We start from the raw sequence: 17118 nt of genomic DNA, 5'->3' as shown, positions 1-17118 counted from the left end.
AAGTAAATCCCCAGTTAATGCTCAGCACCTGCATACAATTAATCACAGTTAATATGCGATTAACACTAATTGCATGCAAAATTGGGAAGTCCATTCATGTGACCCGTCTAATTTTTGCTCTCGAACCCAACTCTACTTAAAATGGAGATGTACCTCTTAGAGTGGCAGTGCATCTCTTGCTTGCAATCATAGGATCATAGAATCCCTACGGTACAGAAGGGGGCCATTTAGCCCATCGAATCTGCACCAACCACAATCCCACTCAGGTCCTATTCTCATAACCCCATATATTTAACCCCATGATTAGCACCTTGTTAGTCACCTTGACACTAGGGCCAATTTAGCATGGTCAATCCACCTAACCCGCACATCTTTGGATTGTGGGAGGAAACCGGAACACCCGGAGGAAACCCACGCAGACACGGGGAGTACATGCAAACTCCACACAGGCAGTGACCCAAGGCTGGAATTCAACCTGGATCCCTGGCGCTGTGAGGCAGCAGTGCTAACCACTATGTCATCATGCCACCTTCAAGACCTGGCTGCAGAAATGAATTGGAGAGCTGTCCCCCCCATATTCCTAATGAATCCTTGGAGATCCCCATGCAAAAGTAGGAGCCGGCTGTTAGTTGTTGTTCCCCAGTATCTGCAGGGTCATCCTCGAAGCCACTAACAAGCAGTCTTGGGTAGAAGTGGCTGAAAGGGTTAATGTTGTTCGTATCATCCCCAAGACTTTGGTTTAATGTTTAATGATCAACTCAGAGCAGAAGGAGGTGAGTGCATATCTTCAAAACTTCAGCTGTCTCACTCCCTCCCACCTCAGGGTGGCACGGTGGCACAGTGGTTAGCACCGCTGCCTCACAGCGCCAAGGACTCGGGTGCAATTCCGGCCTCGGGTGACTGTGTGGAGTTTGCACATTCTCGCCATGTCTGCGTGGGTTTTCTCCCACACTCCAAGCATGTGTGGATTAGGTTGATTGGCCATGCTAAATGGCCCCTTAGTGTCAGAGGGACAAGCATGTAAAATACCATGGGGTGACTGGGATAGGGCCTGGGTGAGATTGTGACTGGTGCAGACTCAATGGGCCAAATGGCCTCCTTCTGCTCTGTAGGAATTCTATCTATTACTTCACCTCTGCCACATTCTTCATTATACAATCCCAAAGGTAGAATAGGTCACATCTCTTGCATGTTGCAAACACGTTCACTGTTTCACTTTCTCGCTCTACACTGGATTATCAGTGTTCTCTTCTCGCATGTTGCCACTTATACGACCATCAACAATACCCGTCACTCCAGCCTTATTTTGCAAGGCACACCCTCCCTTCCATATTGAGCACCTTTGCATCCTCATTCCATCTTCCTTCTTCTTCTTCAACACCTTTCAACAAACCTTGGGCCTTTTCAACACCAAAGTTATTCCAGAGAAGAGCTTGGGGGAGGACAGTCATTTTGAGGGCGCTGCGTCAAGTTTCCTGCCCCGCTCAGTCATGCCACATGGGCTCAGTGGCGGGATAGAGAAGTCTGCACAGGGTACAATGCCCATACCAGTGAGCAACAACAAGAACACAGGGCGGAGATAGCACCAGAGGGACCTCACCAGAGAGGGAGTACCCCCACCCCCTTCCAGCTCAGCTCAGGACAACACGGATGAGTGCATCAGTGGCCCAACCATAAGGAAAGTACAGCTGGTCTCACACAGACGGCTGTACGAGCTATTGGAAGATGCACGAAGGTATTGCAGCACCAGGGTTTCAACCATGAAAACATCTACATCCTGCTCATTTGGCATCACCCTGCAATGTCATCACTGCTCTTCAATATATATCTATCAAGGCTGTCATGGTGGCACAGTGGTTAGCACTGCAGCTTCACAGCACCAGGGACCTGGTTCGATTCCCGGCTTGTCTGTGTGGAGTTTGCATGTTTTTCCCGTGTTGGCGTGGGTTTCCTTCGGGTGCTCTGGTTTCCCCCCACATTCTGAAAGATGTGTTGGTTAGGTGCATGGACCCAAACAGGCACTGGACTATGGGAATTTCACAGTAACTTCATTGTAGTGTTAATGTGAGCCATACTTGTGACTAATAAATAAACTTTTATAAATTAAACTTTATATTATTGGTATCCATCGAGGATGCTGCAGCTGGATCCTCACAGAATAAGTCCTTGCTGACATAATTTGCAACTTCAGTAGGAGCTCAAATGGTTACCATGTGGACTCCTGGGTGCCCGACAGAGAGAAGGGTGCATCAGATGGATAGAGCTTTGAAGAAGTTTTGAAATCTGCTCTATGCAGATCACTGGAATCGATAAGCCTCAGGCCCAAGCAAGTGGTACAATGGAACCAGTAAGTGCTGGGCACCTTTCATGGAAGTCAGTATGTCTATATATTCAACCACTCAACGCTGACTAGTAACTAGCATGGTGACAACAAATCAGCTGGAGCAGATTGCAGCAGCCTCTGACTGGAACCTCACTAGCCAGAGTACCCATAAACCACCAGCCTATCAATGGGCCTTAAGAAGTAAATTGATTTATTATTGTCACATGTATTTGGACACAGTGAAAAGTATTGTTTCTTGCGTGCCATAGAGATAAAACATACTGTTCATAGAGTACATAAGGCAGAAGGAAAGGAGAGGGTGCAGAATATGGGGGCGATTCTCCAAAAAAAATTCGAAGCCTTGAATTTGCGTGAAAACCCGGAGGAAACCCCGCTGGTTTTTCAGTGGGAGTTTCAAAGTGAATCTCCCACACTCTGCAGAGCGCACCAGCATGAAACATGCTGAAAATCAGTGGACGGGGCCTATTCCCGCTGAGAGGCCGGCAGCAGAGCTCTGAGCGGGCCACTGCGCATGTGCCGATCTATCAGAGCCGGGGTCGGCGCATACGCAGTGGTCACTGTCTGCTGGCTTCCCAATTGCTGGCCCCCCCCTCATCGCCGGCCCTCCCACCCCCACCCCCCCTCATGGCCCAATCGTTGCCCCCCCGGGAACCGGCTGCCAGAGGCAGACAAAGGTTATGGCAGCGCCGCAGGTTGGGAGAATCATCCCCATAGTGTTGCAGTTATCGATAGGGTGTAGAGAAAGATCAACTTAATACGAGGTAAGTCCATTCAAAAGTCTGACGGCAGCAGGGAAGAAGCTGTTCTTGAGTCGGTTGGTACGTGACCTCAGACTTTTGTATCTTTTTCCTGACGGAAGAAGGTGGAAGAGAGAATGTCCGGGGTGCGTGGGGTCCTTAACTATGCTGGCTGCCTTGCCGAAGCAGCTGGAAGTGTGGATGGAGTCAATGGATGAGAGGTTGGTCTGCGTGATGCATTGGGCTACGTTCACGACCCTTCGTAGTTTCTTGCAGTCTGGGACAGAGCGTAAGACCATAAGACAAAGGAGCAGAATTAGGCCACTCGGCCCATCGAGTCTGCTCCGCCATTCAATCATGGCTGGTATTTTTCGCATCCCCATAACCCCTGATCCCTTTATTAATCAAGGACCTGACAGCAGGAGCCATACCAAGATACAGCCAGAAAGAATGCTTTCAATGGTGTATCAGTAGAAACATGAAGAGGTGGAGAAATCTGTCAGCACTGTTAAGGTCACCGTGTGGGGAGGTGTGAGGAAGGCGGGGGGGGGGGGGGGGGGGTGGGGGGGAGGTGTGGGGAAGGCGGGGGAGGGGGGGAGTGTTGAGGCAGGGGGGAATCTCTACGTGGGTGCAGTAAAGATAGAAAATCTTCAAGGAAAACCATATGGGTTGAAAAGAAATGAATGTAAGACAGTTATTACGCTTGGCGTTGAGTGCATCACCTTGAACACATTTGTCACTTTGTTAAGAGTCGTTTAAGATATCCTCTTATTTTACACGATCAAAATGTCAACGGATGCTGAAATTTGCTGAATGGTTGAAATGTTCGGTAATGCAGGGTGACGGCAGCGGTGAAGGGTTTAACACGGGACCTTACACAGTGGTGCTCTTTCTAAGTTCTCATGGCAGGGATACAAGAAGATCAACAACATTGTGACTAATTCATAAAGCAACTGCGAAATAGAATGTGAAATGAAACCGGCTGCCGTCATATCGCATGCTTTACAAGCGAGATAAATTTCTGTTCAAAGAAATAGGTGCATTTTAATAAACTTTGCTAATTATATCGAGAGTATGAATGAAAGCAGTTGGGAAACTGAGTTGTTTTCCCTTCGTACGCAGGGGTGCTAATGTATACCATCAGGATGCTTCTAAGTGTTGGATTAATTAGAATTGATATATATGGGATTCATACTTTCTGAATGATTCAATATTTTCCTCTGTTTGCTGAATATTCTAACAGCATTAAGTATAAATAACTTATTGGGTTCTCAGCTCTTCTCAGCAATCTTCTGCTTTCATTCGCCGGTTGCCATCATGGGGATTTAAGAAAGATTTAACCTGTTTAAAGATTTGGCATTTTTATACAATGAGGGATGAGTCACTCTTCGTGTGGACATAAATATTCTTTTGGGGCGTCTGCACTCAGACCACATGCAGTTACCACTGAAGGCAAGATAGGGCAAGATAAGCCACCATATCAAAAACATATTTTCAATGATTGATGAATCACACATGCAAATGACTTCTCCAATCCCTATCGCTGTTGCGGTAAATCACAGAATCATGGAATCCCCACAGTGCCGAAGAGGCCATTCGGCCCATCGTGTCTGCACTGACTCTCTGACAGAGTGCCTGGAACTTTACCGTCCCGCCCGCCACGGGAATCAGAGAGGGCAAAGGGAATGTCCATTGACTTTGGAGGGATTTGACGATTTCGGGATGAGATACTTTGGGGGAATCGCTCACCTGGAGTTCAGTTCTACATGACAAGCAGAAAATGGCAAAAATACTTTACATTAAGAGAACATAAGAACATAAGAAATAGGAGCAGGAGTAGGCCATCTAGCCCCTCGAGCCTGCCCCGCCATTCAATAAGATCATGGCTGATCTGAAGTGGATCAGTTCCATTTACCCGCCTGATCCCTATAACCCTTAATTCCGTTACCGATCAGGAATCCATCTGTCCGTGATTTAAACATATTCAACGAGGTAGCCTCCACCACTTCAGTGGGCAGAGAATTCCAGAGATTCACCACCCTCTGAGAGAAGAAGTTCTTCCTCAACTCTGTCCTAAACTGACCCCCCTTTATTTTGAGGCTGTGCCCTCTAGTTCTAGCTTCCTTTCTAAGTGGAAAGAATCTCTCCATCTCTACCCTATCCAGCCCCTTCATTATCTTATAGGTCTCTATAACATCCCCCCTCAGCCTTCTAAATTCCAACGAATACAAACCCAATCTGCTCAGTCTTTCCTCATAATCAACACCCCTCATCTCTGGTATCAACCTGGTGAACCTTCTCTGCACTCCCTCCAAGGCCAATATATCCTTCCGCAAATAAGGGGACCAATACTGCACACAGTATTCCAGCTGCGGCCTCACCAATGCCCTGTACAGATGCAGCAAGACATCTCTGCTTTTATATTCTATCCCCCTTGCGATATAGGCCAACTTACCATTTGCCTTCTTGATCACCTGTTGCACCTGCAGACTGGGTTTTTGCGTCTCATGCACAAGGACCCCCAGGTCCCTCTGCACAGCAGCATGTTGTAATTTCTTTCCATTTAGATAATAATCCAATTTGCTATTATTTCTTCCAAAGTGAATAACCTCACATTTGTTAACGTTATACTCCATCTGCCAGATCCTCGCCCACTCACTCAGCCTGTCCAAATCTCTCTGCAGACCTTCTACGCCCTCCACACGATTCACTTTTCCACTTATCTTTGTGTCGTCTGCAAACTTTGTTACCCTACACTCAGTCCCCTCCTCCAGATCGTCTATATAAATGGTAAATAGTTGAGGCCCCAGTACCGATCCCTGCGTTTTCCCTACATTTTCCCAACTAAGAGCGTGGGGGAGTAGGTTTGGATGTTAACTGGATTACCTCTGATTCTGGTAATTGTCTTTAACTTTTAAATCATAGTTATCAATGTGTTGCATATAAAAATAGCTGCAGTGCATCTTGTGTAGTGTCTACAAGATGCACTGCAGCAATTCACCAAAGATCCTTAGTGTTACCAACAACCTGCCCTGGTCCCCCCATGCTGACACTATAGTTAAGAAAGTCCACCAAAGCCTCTACTTTCTCAGAAGACTAAGGAAATTTGGCATGTCAGCTACGACTCTCACCATCTTTTACAGATGCACCATAGAAAGCATTCTTTCTGGTTGTATCACAGTTTGGTATGGCTCCTGCTCTGCTCAAGACCACAAGGAGCAACAAAAGGTTGTGAATGTAGTCCAAACCATCACGCAAACCAGCCTCCCATCCATTGACTCTGTCTATACTTCCCACTGCCTCGGCAAAGCAGCCGGCATAATTAAGGACCCACACACCATGGACATTCTCTCTTCCGCCTTCTTCCTTCGCGAAAAAGATAAAAAGATACAAAAATCTGAGGTCACATACCAACCGACTCAAGAATAGCTTCTTCCCTGCTGCTGTCAGACTTTTGAATGGACTTACCTTGCATTCATCATAGAATCATAGAATCCCTACAGTACAGAAAGAGGCCATTCGGCCCATCGAGTCTGCACCGACCACAATCCCACCCAGGCCCTACCCCCATATCCCTACATATTTTACCCGCTAATCCCTCTAATCTACGCATCCCAAGACACTAAGGAGCAATTTTTAGCATGGCCAATCAACCTACCCCGCACATCTTTGGACTGTGGGAGGAAACCGGAGCACCCGGAGGAAACCCACGCAGACACGAGGAGAATGTGCAAACTCCACACAGACAGTGACCCGAGCCGGGAATCGAACCCGGGTCCCTGGAGCTGTGAAGCAGCAGTGCTAACCACTGTGCTACCGTGCCGCCATTAAGTTGATCTTTCTCCACACCCTAGCTATGACTGTAACACTACATTCTGCACTCTCTCCTTTCCTTCTCTATGAACGGTATGCTTTGTCTGTATATTGCGCAAGAAACAATACTTTTCACTGTACGTTAATACACGTGACAATAATAAATCAAATCAAATCAAATCTTCCAAATCCACGACCACTTCCATCTCGAAGGACAAGGGCAGCATGCATGGGAACACCACCGCCTGCAAGGTCCCCTCCAAGCCACTCACCATCCTGACTTGGAGATTTGTCGCCGTTCCTTCGCAGTCGCTGGGTCAAAATCCTGGAATTCCCTCTCTAACCCACAGCACATGGACTGCAGCGATTCAAGAAGGCAGCTCACCACCACCTTCTCAAGGGCAACTAGGGATGGGCAATAAATGCTGGCCAGCCAGCGACGCCCATGTCCCACGAATGAATAAAAAAAAAATACAATGCCAATACAGGGTGAAAATGTCTGTTTCCTCATGTTGATATACTTGATACTCATTTTCATTCAGCTGTGGCACTGCATATGTAACAATGTTCATCAGTACATGCGATTAGTTCATTATTAGTGTCGACCCCTGTCACTTTTGTTTCCAGATTTGCCTGGAGTGTCAGTGGTTCTGAGCAGGGACCCTCACCACTCTAATATCACTTCTATATCTACCACCATGGCCATCACTGGTTAAGGCACTGACCAACAAGGGGAGACAGTGACGTAATGGTAGTGTTGCTGAACTAGAAATCCAGAGACCCAGGGTAATTCTCTGGGGACACGGGTTCGAATCCCACCATGGCAGATGGTGAAATTTGAATTCAATTACAATCTGGAATTAAAAGATGACCATGAAACCATTGTCGGAAAAATCTAGAAAAGTCAAAGAATCAAAAGCACATTGAAAGATGAGATATACCCCAAATAAAAAACAATAGACGTGCGATGTAAAAGCTAATTTGGAGCACTTGAATATAACAAGAACCAGGAGCAATCCAATTTCAGTCATTATATTCTTAAAATATGTATTTCCCTCACTAAGTTGAACTCTCTGCAGAATTCCTCTTTTAAATGATTAACGAGGGGAGGCCTTTTGCCAGACTATTAATTCTGAAACTCAGCTAATATTCTGGGGACCCGGGTTCGAATCCCGCCACGGCGGATAGTGAAATTTGAATTCAATAAAAAATATCTGGAATTAAGAATCTACTGATGACCATGAAACCATTGTCGATTGTCCCATCCAGTTCACTAATGTGCTTTGGGGAAGGAAATCTGCCGTCCTAACCTGGTCTGGCCTACTTGTGACTCTAGATCCACAGCCATGTGGTTGACTCTTAAATGCCCTCAGCTCAAGGGCAATTAGGGATGGGCAATAAATGCTTGCCAATGATGCCCATGAACAAATATTTAAAAAGCCACTCTACTTTCTTTGTCAATGTCTTGTGTGGCGTAGACAGTGCAAGAAGGATCCAGAGGTCAGGATTTTCCAGTCCTGCCAAAAATGTGATGGATTCCCCAACGATAGGATGGGTGAACCAGATCGAATACCGTAGACCTTGGCGGTACCAGACGATGGTGGAGGCATCTCTCCGGCAGCCATGGCGTGGGGGGAGGGGGGGGGGCTGGAAAATTCCACCAGAGACATTTAACATTCAAATGCAGTATGAGGGAAGAAAACAACCAACAATTTTAAAATAAATGTGTTCAATCAGCAAGTTGTGTGAATAGGCTTTAAAGATCTGCAGAATCCTGCCTCATAAAGTCTGCAAGATCTGCACACATACCTAATACACTGGGGTGGATTTATCTGACATACAAGGATTACAAGATTTAATACGTTTTCTTGCACACTACCAAAATGTTCCTTGCCAGAGTTCCCAGATGACTCTTAAGGGTACTGGAGCCAATGGAGGCCCAGATTACAATCTGAACTGCAGGTTGGCACTGCTGACTAAGGTGGTAGGGGTGATGGTGGGGTGGGGGGGTGGGGGGGTGGCGGCTACAATCTGGTCTAAAGGTTATTGCAGCTTACTCAGTGTTAGAGTACAATCTGCTCTGCAGGTTTGGTTTGCTGGCAAAGAGGCGAGATCGTGCTGAGTGTTTTTTTAGATGACGTTAGCGACATACGTGATCCCATATTGTATTCCAGGCTTCACCAGGTACATCATCATCAGGATAGAATTGCAGATTAGAATCCTTTCAGTGCAGAAGGAGGCCATTCAGCCCATTGAGTCTGCACTGACACTTATCTAGGCTTACCCCGTAACCTCATGTATTTATCCCAATAATCCCCCTAACCTATATACCTTGGGGAAACTAAGGGGCAATTTATCATGGCCAATCCACCTAATCCTGTCCTCTAGATCTACTTCTTGTACTGTCTGGCCCACACAAGACATGGATTAGACAGGATAGATTCAAAAAGAATGTTCCCAATGGTGGAGGTGTCCAGAACTAAGGAAGTTTGAGGATAAGGGGTAAACCTTTAAGAACTGAGGTGAGGAGATATTTCTTCACCCAGAGGGTGGTGAATGTGTGGGATTCACTACCACCAAATGTAGTTGAGGCCAAAACGTTGTGTGATTTCAAGAAGAAATTCGATATAGCTATTGGGGCTAAAGAGATCAAGGGATATGGGGGGAAAAGTTGGGATCAGGATATTGAATTTGATGATCATCCACAATCAGGATGAATGGCAGAGCAGGCTCGAAGGGCCGAATGGCCTACTCCAGTTTCTAGTTTTCTATGTAACCTGCATGTCTATGGACTAGGGAGGAAGCCAGAACACCCGGAAGATGTTACACAAGCCACATAAGGTAAGCTGATAGGACTTTAGCCAGGATGAGGTGTCTCTGCTCATTGTTATACCCATTGTGGTGAGAACTCCAACTAAAATGTGATTTTTAAAAATTCATTCATGGGACGTAGGCATCGCTGGCTGGCCAGCATTTATTGCCCATCCCTAGTTGCCACTGAGTGGTTTGCTAGGCCATTTCAAAGGGCAGTTGAGAGTCAACCACATTGCTGTGGCTCTGGAGTCACATGTAGGCCAGACCAGGTAAGGACGGCAGATTTCCTTCCCTCAAGGACATTATTGAACCAGATGGGTTTTTCTGACAATCAACAATGGTTTCATAGTCACCAGTAGATTCCTAATTCCAGATATTTTTTATTGAATTCAAATTCTACCGGTGCAGTGGCGGGATTTGAATCCAGATTCAAAGAAGCAACAGAGGCTGCTCAGTCGATAAAAGCAAATTGCTGCGGATGCTGGAATCTGAAACCAAAAGAGAAAATGCTGGAAAATCTCAGCAGGTCTGGCAGCATCTATCTGTAAGGAGAGAAAACAGCTGACGTTTCGAGTCCAGATGCCCCTTTGTCAAAGCTCAGTCCTCCAGTAAGTCAGATAAAAGGTTGGGTACCCTGAGGATGTGTATTGGAAACCCCACCATATAATAGTTTCTCCTCCCTCCTCAGCTAATACATTTATTAGCACAAACCACTACCATTATTTCAGAGTGAAGTACAGTAAATGTATTACATTCACTTTATCTTGAAGAGAAACTTCCCTACTTTGTCGTATGTGGCTTTCATTACAGATTTAAAGCATTTGCTACAGTATTTGAAAGCTGTAGTTATAGAAACATAGAAAAACTACAGCACAAAACAGGCCCTTCGGCCCCACAAGTTGTGCTGAACATATCCCTACCTTTTAGGCCTATCTATAACCCTCCATCCTATTAAGTCCCATGTACTCATCCAGGAGTCTCTTAAAAGACCCTATTGAGTTTGCCTCCACCACCACTGACGGCAGCCGATTCCACTCGCCCACCACCCTCTGTGTGAAAAACTTCCCCCTAACATTTCCCCTGTACCTACCCCTCAGCACCTTAAACCTGTGTCCTCTCGTAGCAGCCATTTCCACCCTGGGAAAAAGCCTCTAAGAGTCCACCCGATCTATGCCTCTCAACATCTTATGTACCTCTATTAGGTCTATTATTATTGTACGTATATCAAATGGAAGGCCTCTAAGCAGTTTGTCTAAAGGTATTTTAGTTATTTTTCATGTGGCGTCTTTGGACATGTGTTTCAATGTATAAACATATAATAGGATTAGATTCAGTGCCAGGGGCACTAGGGGTACACAAATCACTAAAGTAGCGACACAGGTTAATAAGGTCATCAAACTAAAGCAAAGAAATCAATGGGATTCATTTCTGCAGGAAAATAATTGAAAGCAGAGAAGTTATTTAACTTGTATAGAAACTTGGCTAAACCACATCTTGTGGACAGTTCTGTATGAAATGGATATAGAGATACCAGGGGAGGCCTCATGGTATTACCGCTAGACTATTAATCCACAAACTCAGCTAATGTCTTGGGGACCCGGGTTCGAATCCTGCCATGGCAGGTGCTAGAGTTTGAATACAATAAAAAAATCTGGAATTAAGAATCTACTGATGACCATGAAATGATTGTCGGAAAAACCCATCGAGTTCACTAATGTCCTTTAGGGAAAGAAAGCTGCCGTCTTACCTGATCTGGCCTGCATGTGACTCCAGAGCCACAGCAATGGGGTTAACCCTCAACTGCCCTCGGGTAACTGGGGATGGGCAATAACTGCTGGCCAGCCAGCGACGCCCGTGTCCCACAAATGAATAGCAAAGAACAATTTACAAGTACAATATCAGAACAAGATGGCTGGATCAGGTAGATGTGGCAAAGGTTCATTCAATATTGGGGAGACCAAAACACGGTGCCTTAAATATATAGTCATCACTGCTCAATGTTAGACAACATTCAGGAACAACTTATTTACCCAGATATTACTTAAAATGTGGTACATGGAGCAGTTGAAGCAAATAGTTTGGATGCATTTAAGAGGATGTTTGACAAAAACATATGGGAGAAAATAATAGACGTTCATGCTGATCGAGTTAGATGAAGAGGAGTAGAAAGAGGTTCATGTGGAACAGAAACTGTCATGGATGAGAAAGGATGAATGGTCTGTTACTGTGCTGCACATTCTATATTATTCAATGTAACAGCGACCATTGAGAAACATAATTGCTTTTGTGATATTTTTGTTCATATTTGATGTCTTCTGGCCTGTTGCCACATTCCAGCATTTGAAGTTATTTTCAAATTTTTTTTGATGGAGTGTTGAAGTTTGAGCGTTTGATCACTCCTCATCCTGAAAGAAACCCCCCATTCTTTTTCCCTTCCTGAAAAGACTGAGCCACACTGGGGGTCCAATCCGGCTAGCATTAGCAACTTTCAATACATCGCCCGACACGCGACCTCTGATCTTCGGAAGTATTTTGTTACAAGGTGATACTCATTCAACTTTCCTGCGGGAGTAGCAATTGGAAGTTGGAACCGAGAGATTTGTTTACCCCCTCTCTAACATGGGGTTCTTAAAGTTTATTTATTATTGTCACAAGTAGGCTTACATTAACACTGCAATGAAGTTACTGTGAAAATCCCCTAGTTGCCACACTCCGGCGCCTGTTCGGATACACTGAGGGAGAATTTAGCACGGCCAATGCACCTAACCTGCACACCTTTTGGACTGTGGGAGAGAACCAGAGCATCCGGAGGAAACCCACTCCACAGACTCCGCACAGGCAGTGACCCAAGCCAAGGATCGAACCTGGGTCCCTGGCAGTGTGAGGCAGCTGTGCTAACCACTGTGCCACCCCTCTGAAACCAATAGTGTTCTTCTACTGAGATTTGTTCCCTTAACAAACCCTATGATCTCTTTGGTCTTTGTGGCTCAATTTCATGTCAGGCAGTGCACTTATCAAATGAATCAATATGAGTCTATGGGCCTGATTTTACCATTTTGAGTCTAAGTGCCGAATCTGGGCGTCAAATAGATCCGAGCCTGGAATCCTCTTTCCAGCGCGCCCATACACGTTTTGCCGGCTCTGGTCCGATTTGCGCTGTGGGCGGGGCTTAGCGCTGCCAGACCGATTGGAGCTCTGAACTGCACATGCGCTGTTCGAAAAATATCTGAAGCAGCGTGCCCAGGCGCGAAAAAAAAAACAGCAGAGAGAGCAGAGAGGTCGGGCGCGAAAAAAAACCCAGCAGAGAGAGCAGAGAGGTCGGGGGGGAGGGGGGGGGGGGTGGTGGCGGTGGTGGGGGGGGGGGAGTTGGGGGTGGTGGGGGGGGGGAGCGGAGAGCGGATGATGGGGGAGGATGGACTTGGGAGAATCTTGCAAACTGCAAATAATGTAGCATCGTCTTTGTGCTGCCTAATTATCTATGGGAAAGGTAATTAAACTACAGTGTCCTAGTGAGCAATTAGTGACCTGTATAATACATTTGTGATCTGTAACTGGATTGTTGATGTTCAAATGTTCAGAGTCCTGTGGTGAACTTGGAAGAATTGTCCCCATGGTGGAACTTGGTTGTAAATAAGATTCAAGGAGATTACCAAATTTTGTTTTCATCTGAACATTGCACAGAATTAGAGGAATTCCCTTTGGAAGATACAGGGGGACTGTTCGGGGGAAGTTTTTCACACAGAGGGTGGTGAGCGAGTGGAATCGGCTGCCGTCGGTGGTGGTGGAGGAAAACTCAATAGGGTCTTTTAAAAGACTCCTGTATGAGTACATAGGACTTAATAGGATGGAGGATTATAGGTAGGCCTAGAAGGTAGGGATATGTTCGGCACAACTTGTGAGGCCGAAGGGCCTGTTTTGTGCTGTAGTTTTTCTATGCTTCTATGTTTCTATAATGTCAAAATTATAATCGCAGGAGCTAAAAACCTGACAGTCAAGAATTCTCCATCCATATTTTGAAATATTTTCCCAAATTTTTGACTGTCAGGTTTTTAGTTCTTGCGATTATAATTTTGACATTATCTTCCAAAGGGAATTCCTCTAATTCTGTGCAATGTTCAGATGAAAACAAGATTTAGTAATCTCCTTGAATCTTATTTCCAACCAAGTTCCACCACGGGGACAATTCTGCCAAGTTCACCACAGGACTCTGAACATTTGAGCATCAACAATCCAGTTACAGATCACAAATGTATTATACAGGTCAGTAATTGCTCAGTAGGACACTGTAGTTTGATTTCCTTTCCCATAGATAATTAGGCATCACAAAGACGATGCTACATTATTTTCAGTTTGCAAGATTCTCCCAAGTCCATCCTCCCCCCCCCCAACCAAAGATCCATCTGAGCCCCACCCACACACACCCCCCACCCCCTCTGGCGGACGCCAGCAGAAGGCCAGGAAGGTGCTGCAGGCCCTCGAAGGACTGCAGGTCGGAAGATGGTGGAGGGAGACCAGTGATCGAGGTAGATTGGGGGTGTGCTCTGCCGAGGGGGGCCTGCCTCCCAGGGGGGTCTGACCCGGTGGGGGGGGGGTGGGGGGTCTGCCGGGGTGGTTAGCGGGGGGGGGGATCCGCAAAGGATGGTCGAGGAGGATGGTGACTTCACAAGGGCAGAGAGGGCTTTGGAGGTTCCCCTGCAGAATAGAAATCCGCTTCAGACTTTTATTCTGCAGGTCGCTAAAAACGCGGATCCAGATCGGGCCGCGCGGTGGTAAAGCGGGATTTGGTGGTAGAGTTGGGCGCGCGGTTCATTAAGTCGATTTAAATGCATGTCGGACAAGCCGCGATCTGCTTGGATTTGGGTGGGATTGTTGTTGGGGCAGGCTTGATGGACCAAATGGCCTCCTTCTGCACTGTAGGGATTCTATGCATTCTATGGAGAGCTGTTCTTCCTCTGTGATAAAAAGGAGAGATCCTTCTTCTTGCACGTGCCAAGGTTGATGTCTTTGGATTGCAATCCTGTAACATGTACCACACGGCAACTATTTTAGAAACCTCCTTCAGTGCATACAATACAGAATGGTTGGTGTCCAGGTAACTGTGATCTTATTGCGAAAATCTTGGTTTGTTAAACCTCTAGAAAGGATTCTTCCAGAAAAATAACAGACCCCTTTTTTCCTGACTGCTATAAAGTGTTGGTGAACATTAACACATCTCAAAGGTTGAATACGTACTGGTCTAGTTTAAAAATGCATTTGAAATACGAGGGATTACGATATTCAGGGTTGGTTCAATGTATAAAACATTTACAGAATCATAGATTCTTTACAGTGCAGAAAGAGGCCATTTGGCCCATTGAGTCTAATCCCCATAGCACCACGCATTTACCCTGCTAGTGCCCCTGACACTAAGGGGCAATTTAGCATGGCCAATCAACCTGACCGGCACATCTTTGGGAGGAAACCGGGGGTGCCCAGAGGAAACCCATGCAGACATGGGGCGAATGTGCAAACTCTACACAGACAATGACCCAAGCCGGGAATCAAACCCGGATCTCTGGTGCTGTGAGGCAGCCGTGCTAACCACTGTGCCACCGTGCCGCCCATAATGGGTTTATAATCATTATGTTTTTCTACAAGCTTGAAAGGAAGATTCTACAGAGAGAGTGAATGGGTGTGAATTACTGCTGTGTGGCTGGGAATGTAAGTTTAAAGAAAATACTAATCAGTGCTTTGTTGTGTGAGAACTGCCCCTAATAATTAGCTTAATTATTGTTTTAGTCTTTGCGTAATTATGTTTTTGTGACTGGATTAAGCTCCATGTGAATCTGCAGTGCTTAACATAAATGTTGCATTACCAGCAGTGGAAACATACTGCAGAGTGCAGCAAGCTGGCCATAGCACGGCTGCACACTGTGCCACTCTGACAGGAGAAATCTGTTTGTTTGTTCGAGTGTACATTTCCTTTTCATTTGTCTAAACAAAAACCACCTAAATTATATGCCTTTCACTCATTGCTGATAAGTAAAACCATCAGTAAAAAAATCTTTAGAGGTTAATTTTAACTTGATATATCAATTAATTCACCACGTAAATGTGAAACAAAAGTCATGGACAGAAGTAATTTGCACCTCAATGTGTAAATACGTTTCAGAAGTGTTTGATTATGCCAGGCTACCGGAGTTTGCTATTGCCTTTGGAACGCTGAAATTATATTCGCTGCGATCCATTTGGACTAATCAGGTTCTGTCAAACGGCTGGTAACCACGCATAGGCTGCTGATGTTAGCATTCTGGGTGACAAACCACAACCACCCTCCAGACAATTGAAGTCCTCTCACTTGTTTGGAGTGGTAATAACCTTGTGTCTCATGCTTCGATGCCTCATTTCCTCATTTAATGCCCTTTCTGTCCTGGTATTTATTTTCTTTAATATTACATTCAGAGCTTACAGGGCAGTGACTCACAATCTCTCTCTCTCTCTCTACACAGTCTTCCTCCCAGGCTAGGAGAACAGTATAATAATTTATAAAGGCTTTCGGCAGAGAGCATCAATTGTTCTTTATTATACTGATATTTAAATGAGGTGCTGATTTCATCCCGTAATGAGCCACACTAAAGTCATGCATAAAGTAACCTTTATTTGACTTGAACTTTGCTGGTCTAAAGAGAAGTCACATGTGGATGGGACTTCAATTTTACTATTAACACCATTCGAAGTTACAATAGGTTGTTTCTCAAATAACATTTTGAGTCAAATATTGCCCCACACTTGTTGAAAATAGATTTTCACGTGGATTGAGTAATGATTTTCAATGATCTTAATGCATTTCAATGAATGTTTTGTCTCTGTGTTAATTGGTTTGAATAAATATCTAACTGCACATTCATTAACCTTTCCCAGAATCTCCTGACTGAGATGAAAATATTGTGCATTCTGGGGGATACTCATGGGAAGGTTAAAATAAGATGTTTTATGGAACTGACCTAATGGTTTCAGCATGACGGCTGTGTATTCCTGATTAATCACCGATTAGTGAACATTGGGCTTCCATCAAGCCGGAATTGAACCAGTGACCTAAGGATGTCAATTGGAATCATCCACAATCCTCTGCTCTACCAGCTGAGCTATCGATGGGGAGCACAATCACCGATTAGTAACTGATTGGCCACATCAACTGAATAGGAAACCCTATTGATTGAACTTGCTTTCTTGAGGAGGAAGCAAAAGGTAAACACGACATATGCAAACTAGCATGAAACATTCTCGAAATGAGTTAGTGAAATGACTTAGACCTAAGTCATTTCCCAAAATCAAACTCTAAGAGTCAACACGACAACCGGTACTACCCAAAGGCAAGTTTTTTTGACTATTTGGGATTGATGCACAGTATTAGTTTAACTCTGGGCCATT

General features: G+C 45.3%; 1 non-coding gene across 1 annotated transcript; it reads right to left on the bottom strand.

Annotated features, from left to right (window-relative positions):
* Positions 1-16754: 16754 nt before the first annotated feature.
* trnah-gug (transfer RNA histidin (anticodon GUG)) lies at positions 16755-16842 on the bottom strand. Its single transcript is given in 2 exon segments — positions 16755-16790; positions 16806-16842. It is a non-coding gene; the product is annotated as a tRNA-His (tRNA).
* Positions 16843-17118: the final 276 nt, after the last annotated feature.

This window comes from Mustelus asterias, chromosome 9, assembly GCF_964213995.1.
Source record: "Mustelus asterias chromosome 9, sMusAst1.hap1.1, whole genome shotgun sequence".
Lineage (NCBI taxonomy): Eukaryota > Metazoa > Chordata > Chondrichthyes > Carcharhiniformes > Triakidae > Mustelus > Mustelus asterias.
The sequence above is the reverse complement of the archived record's forward strand: the minus strand, read 5'-3'. Positions and strand labels throughout refer to the sequence as shown.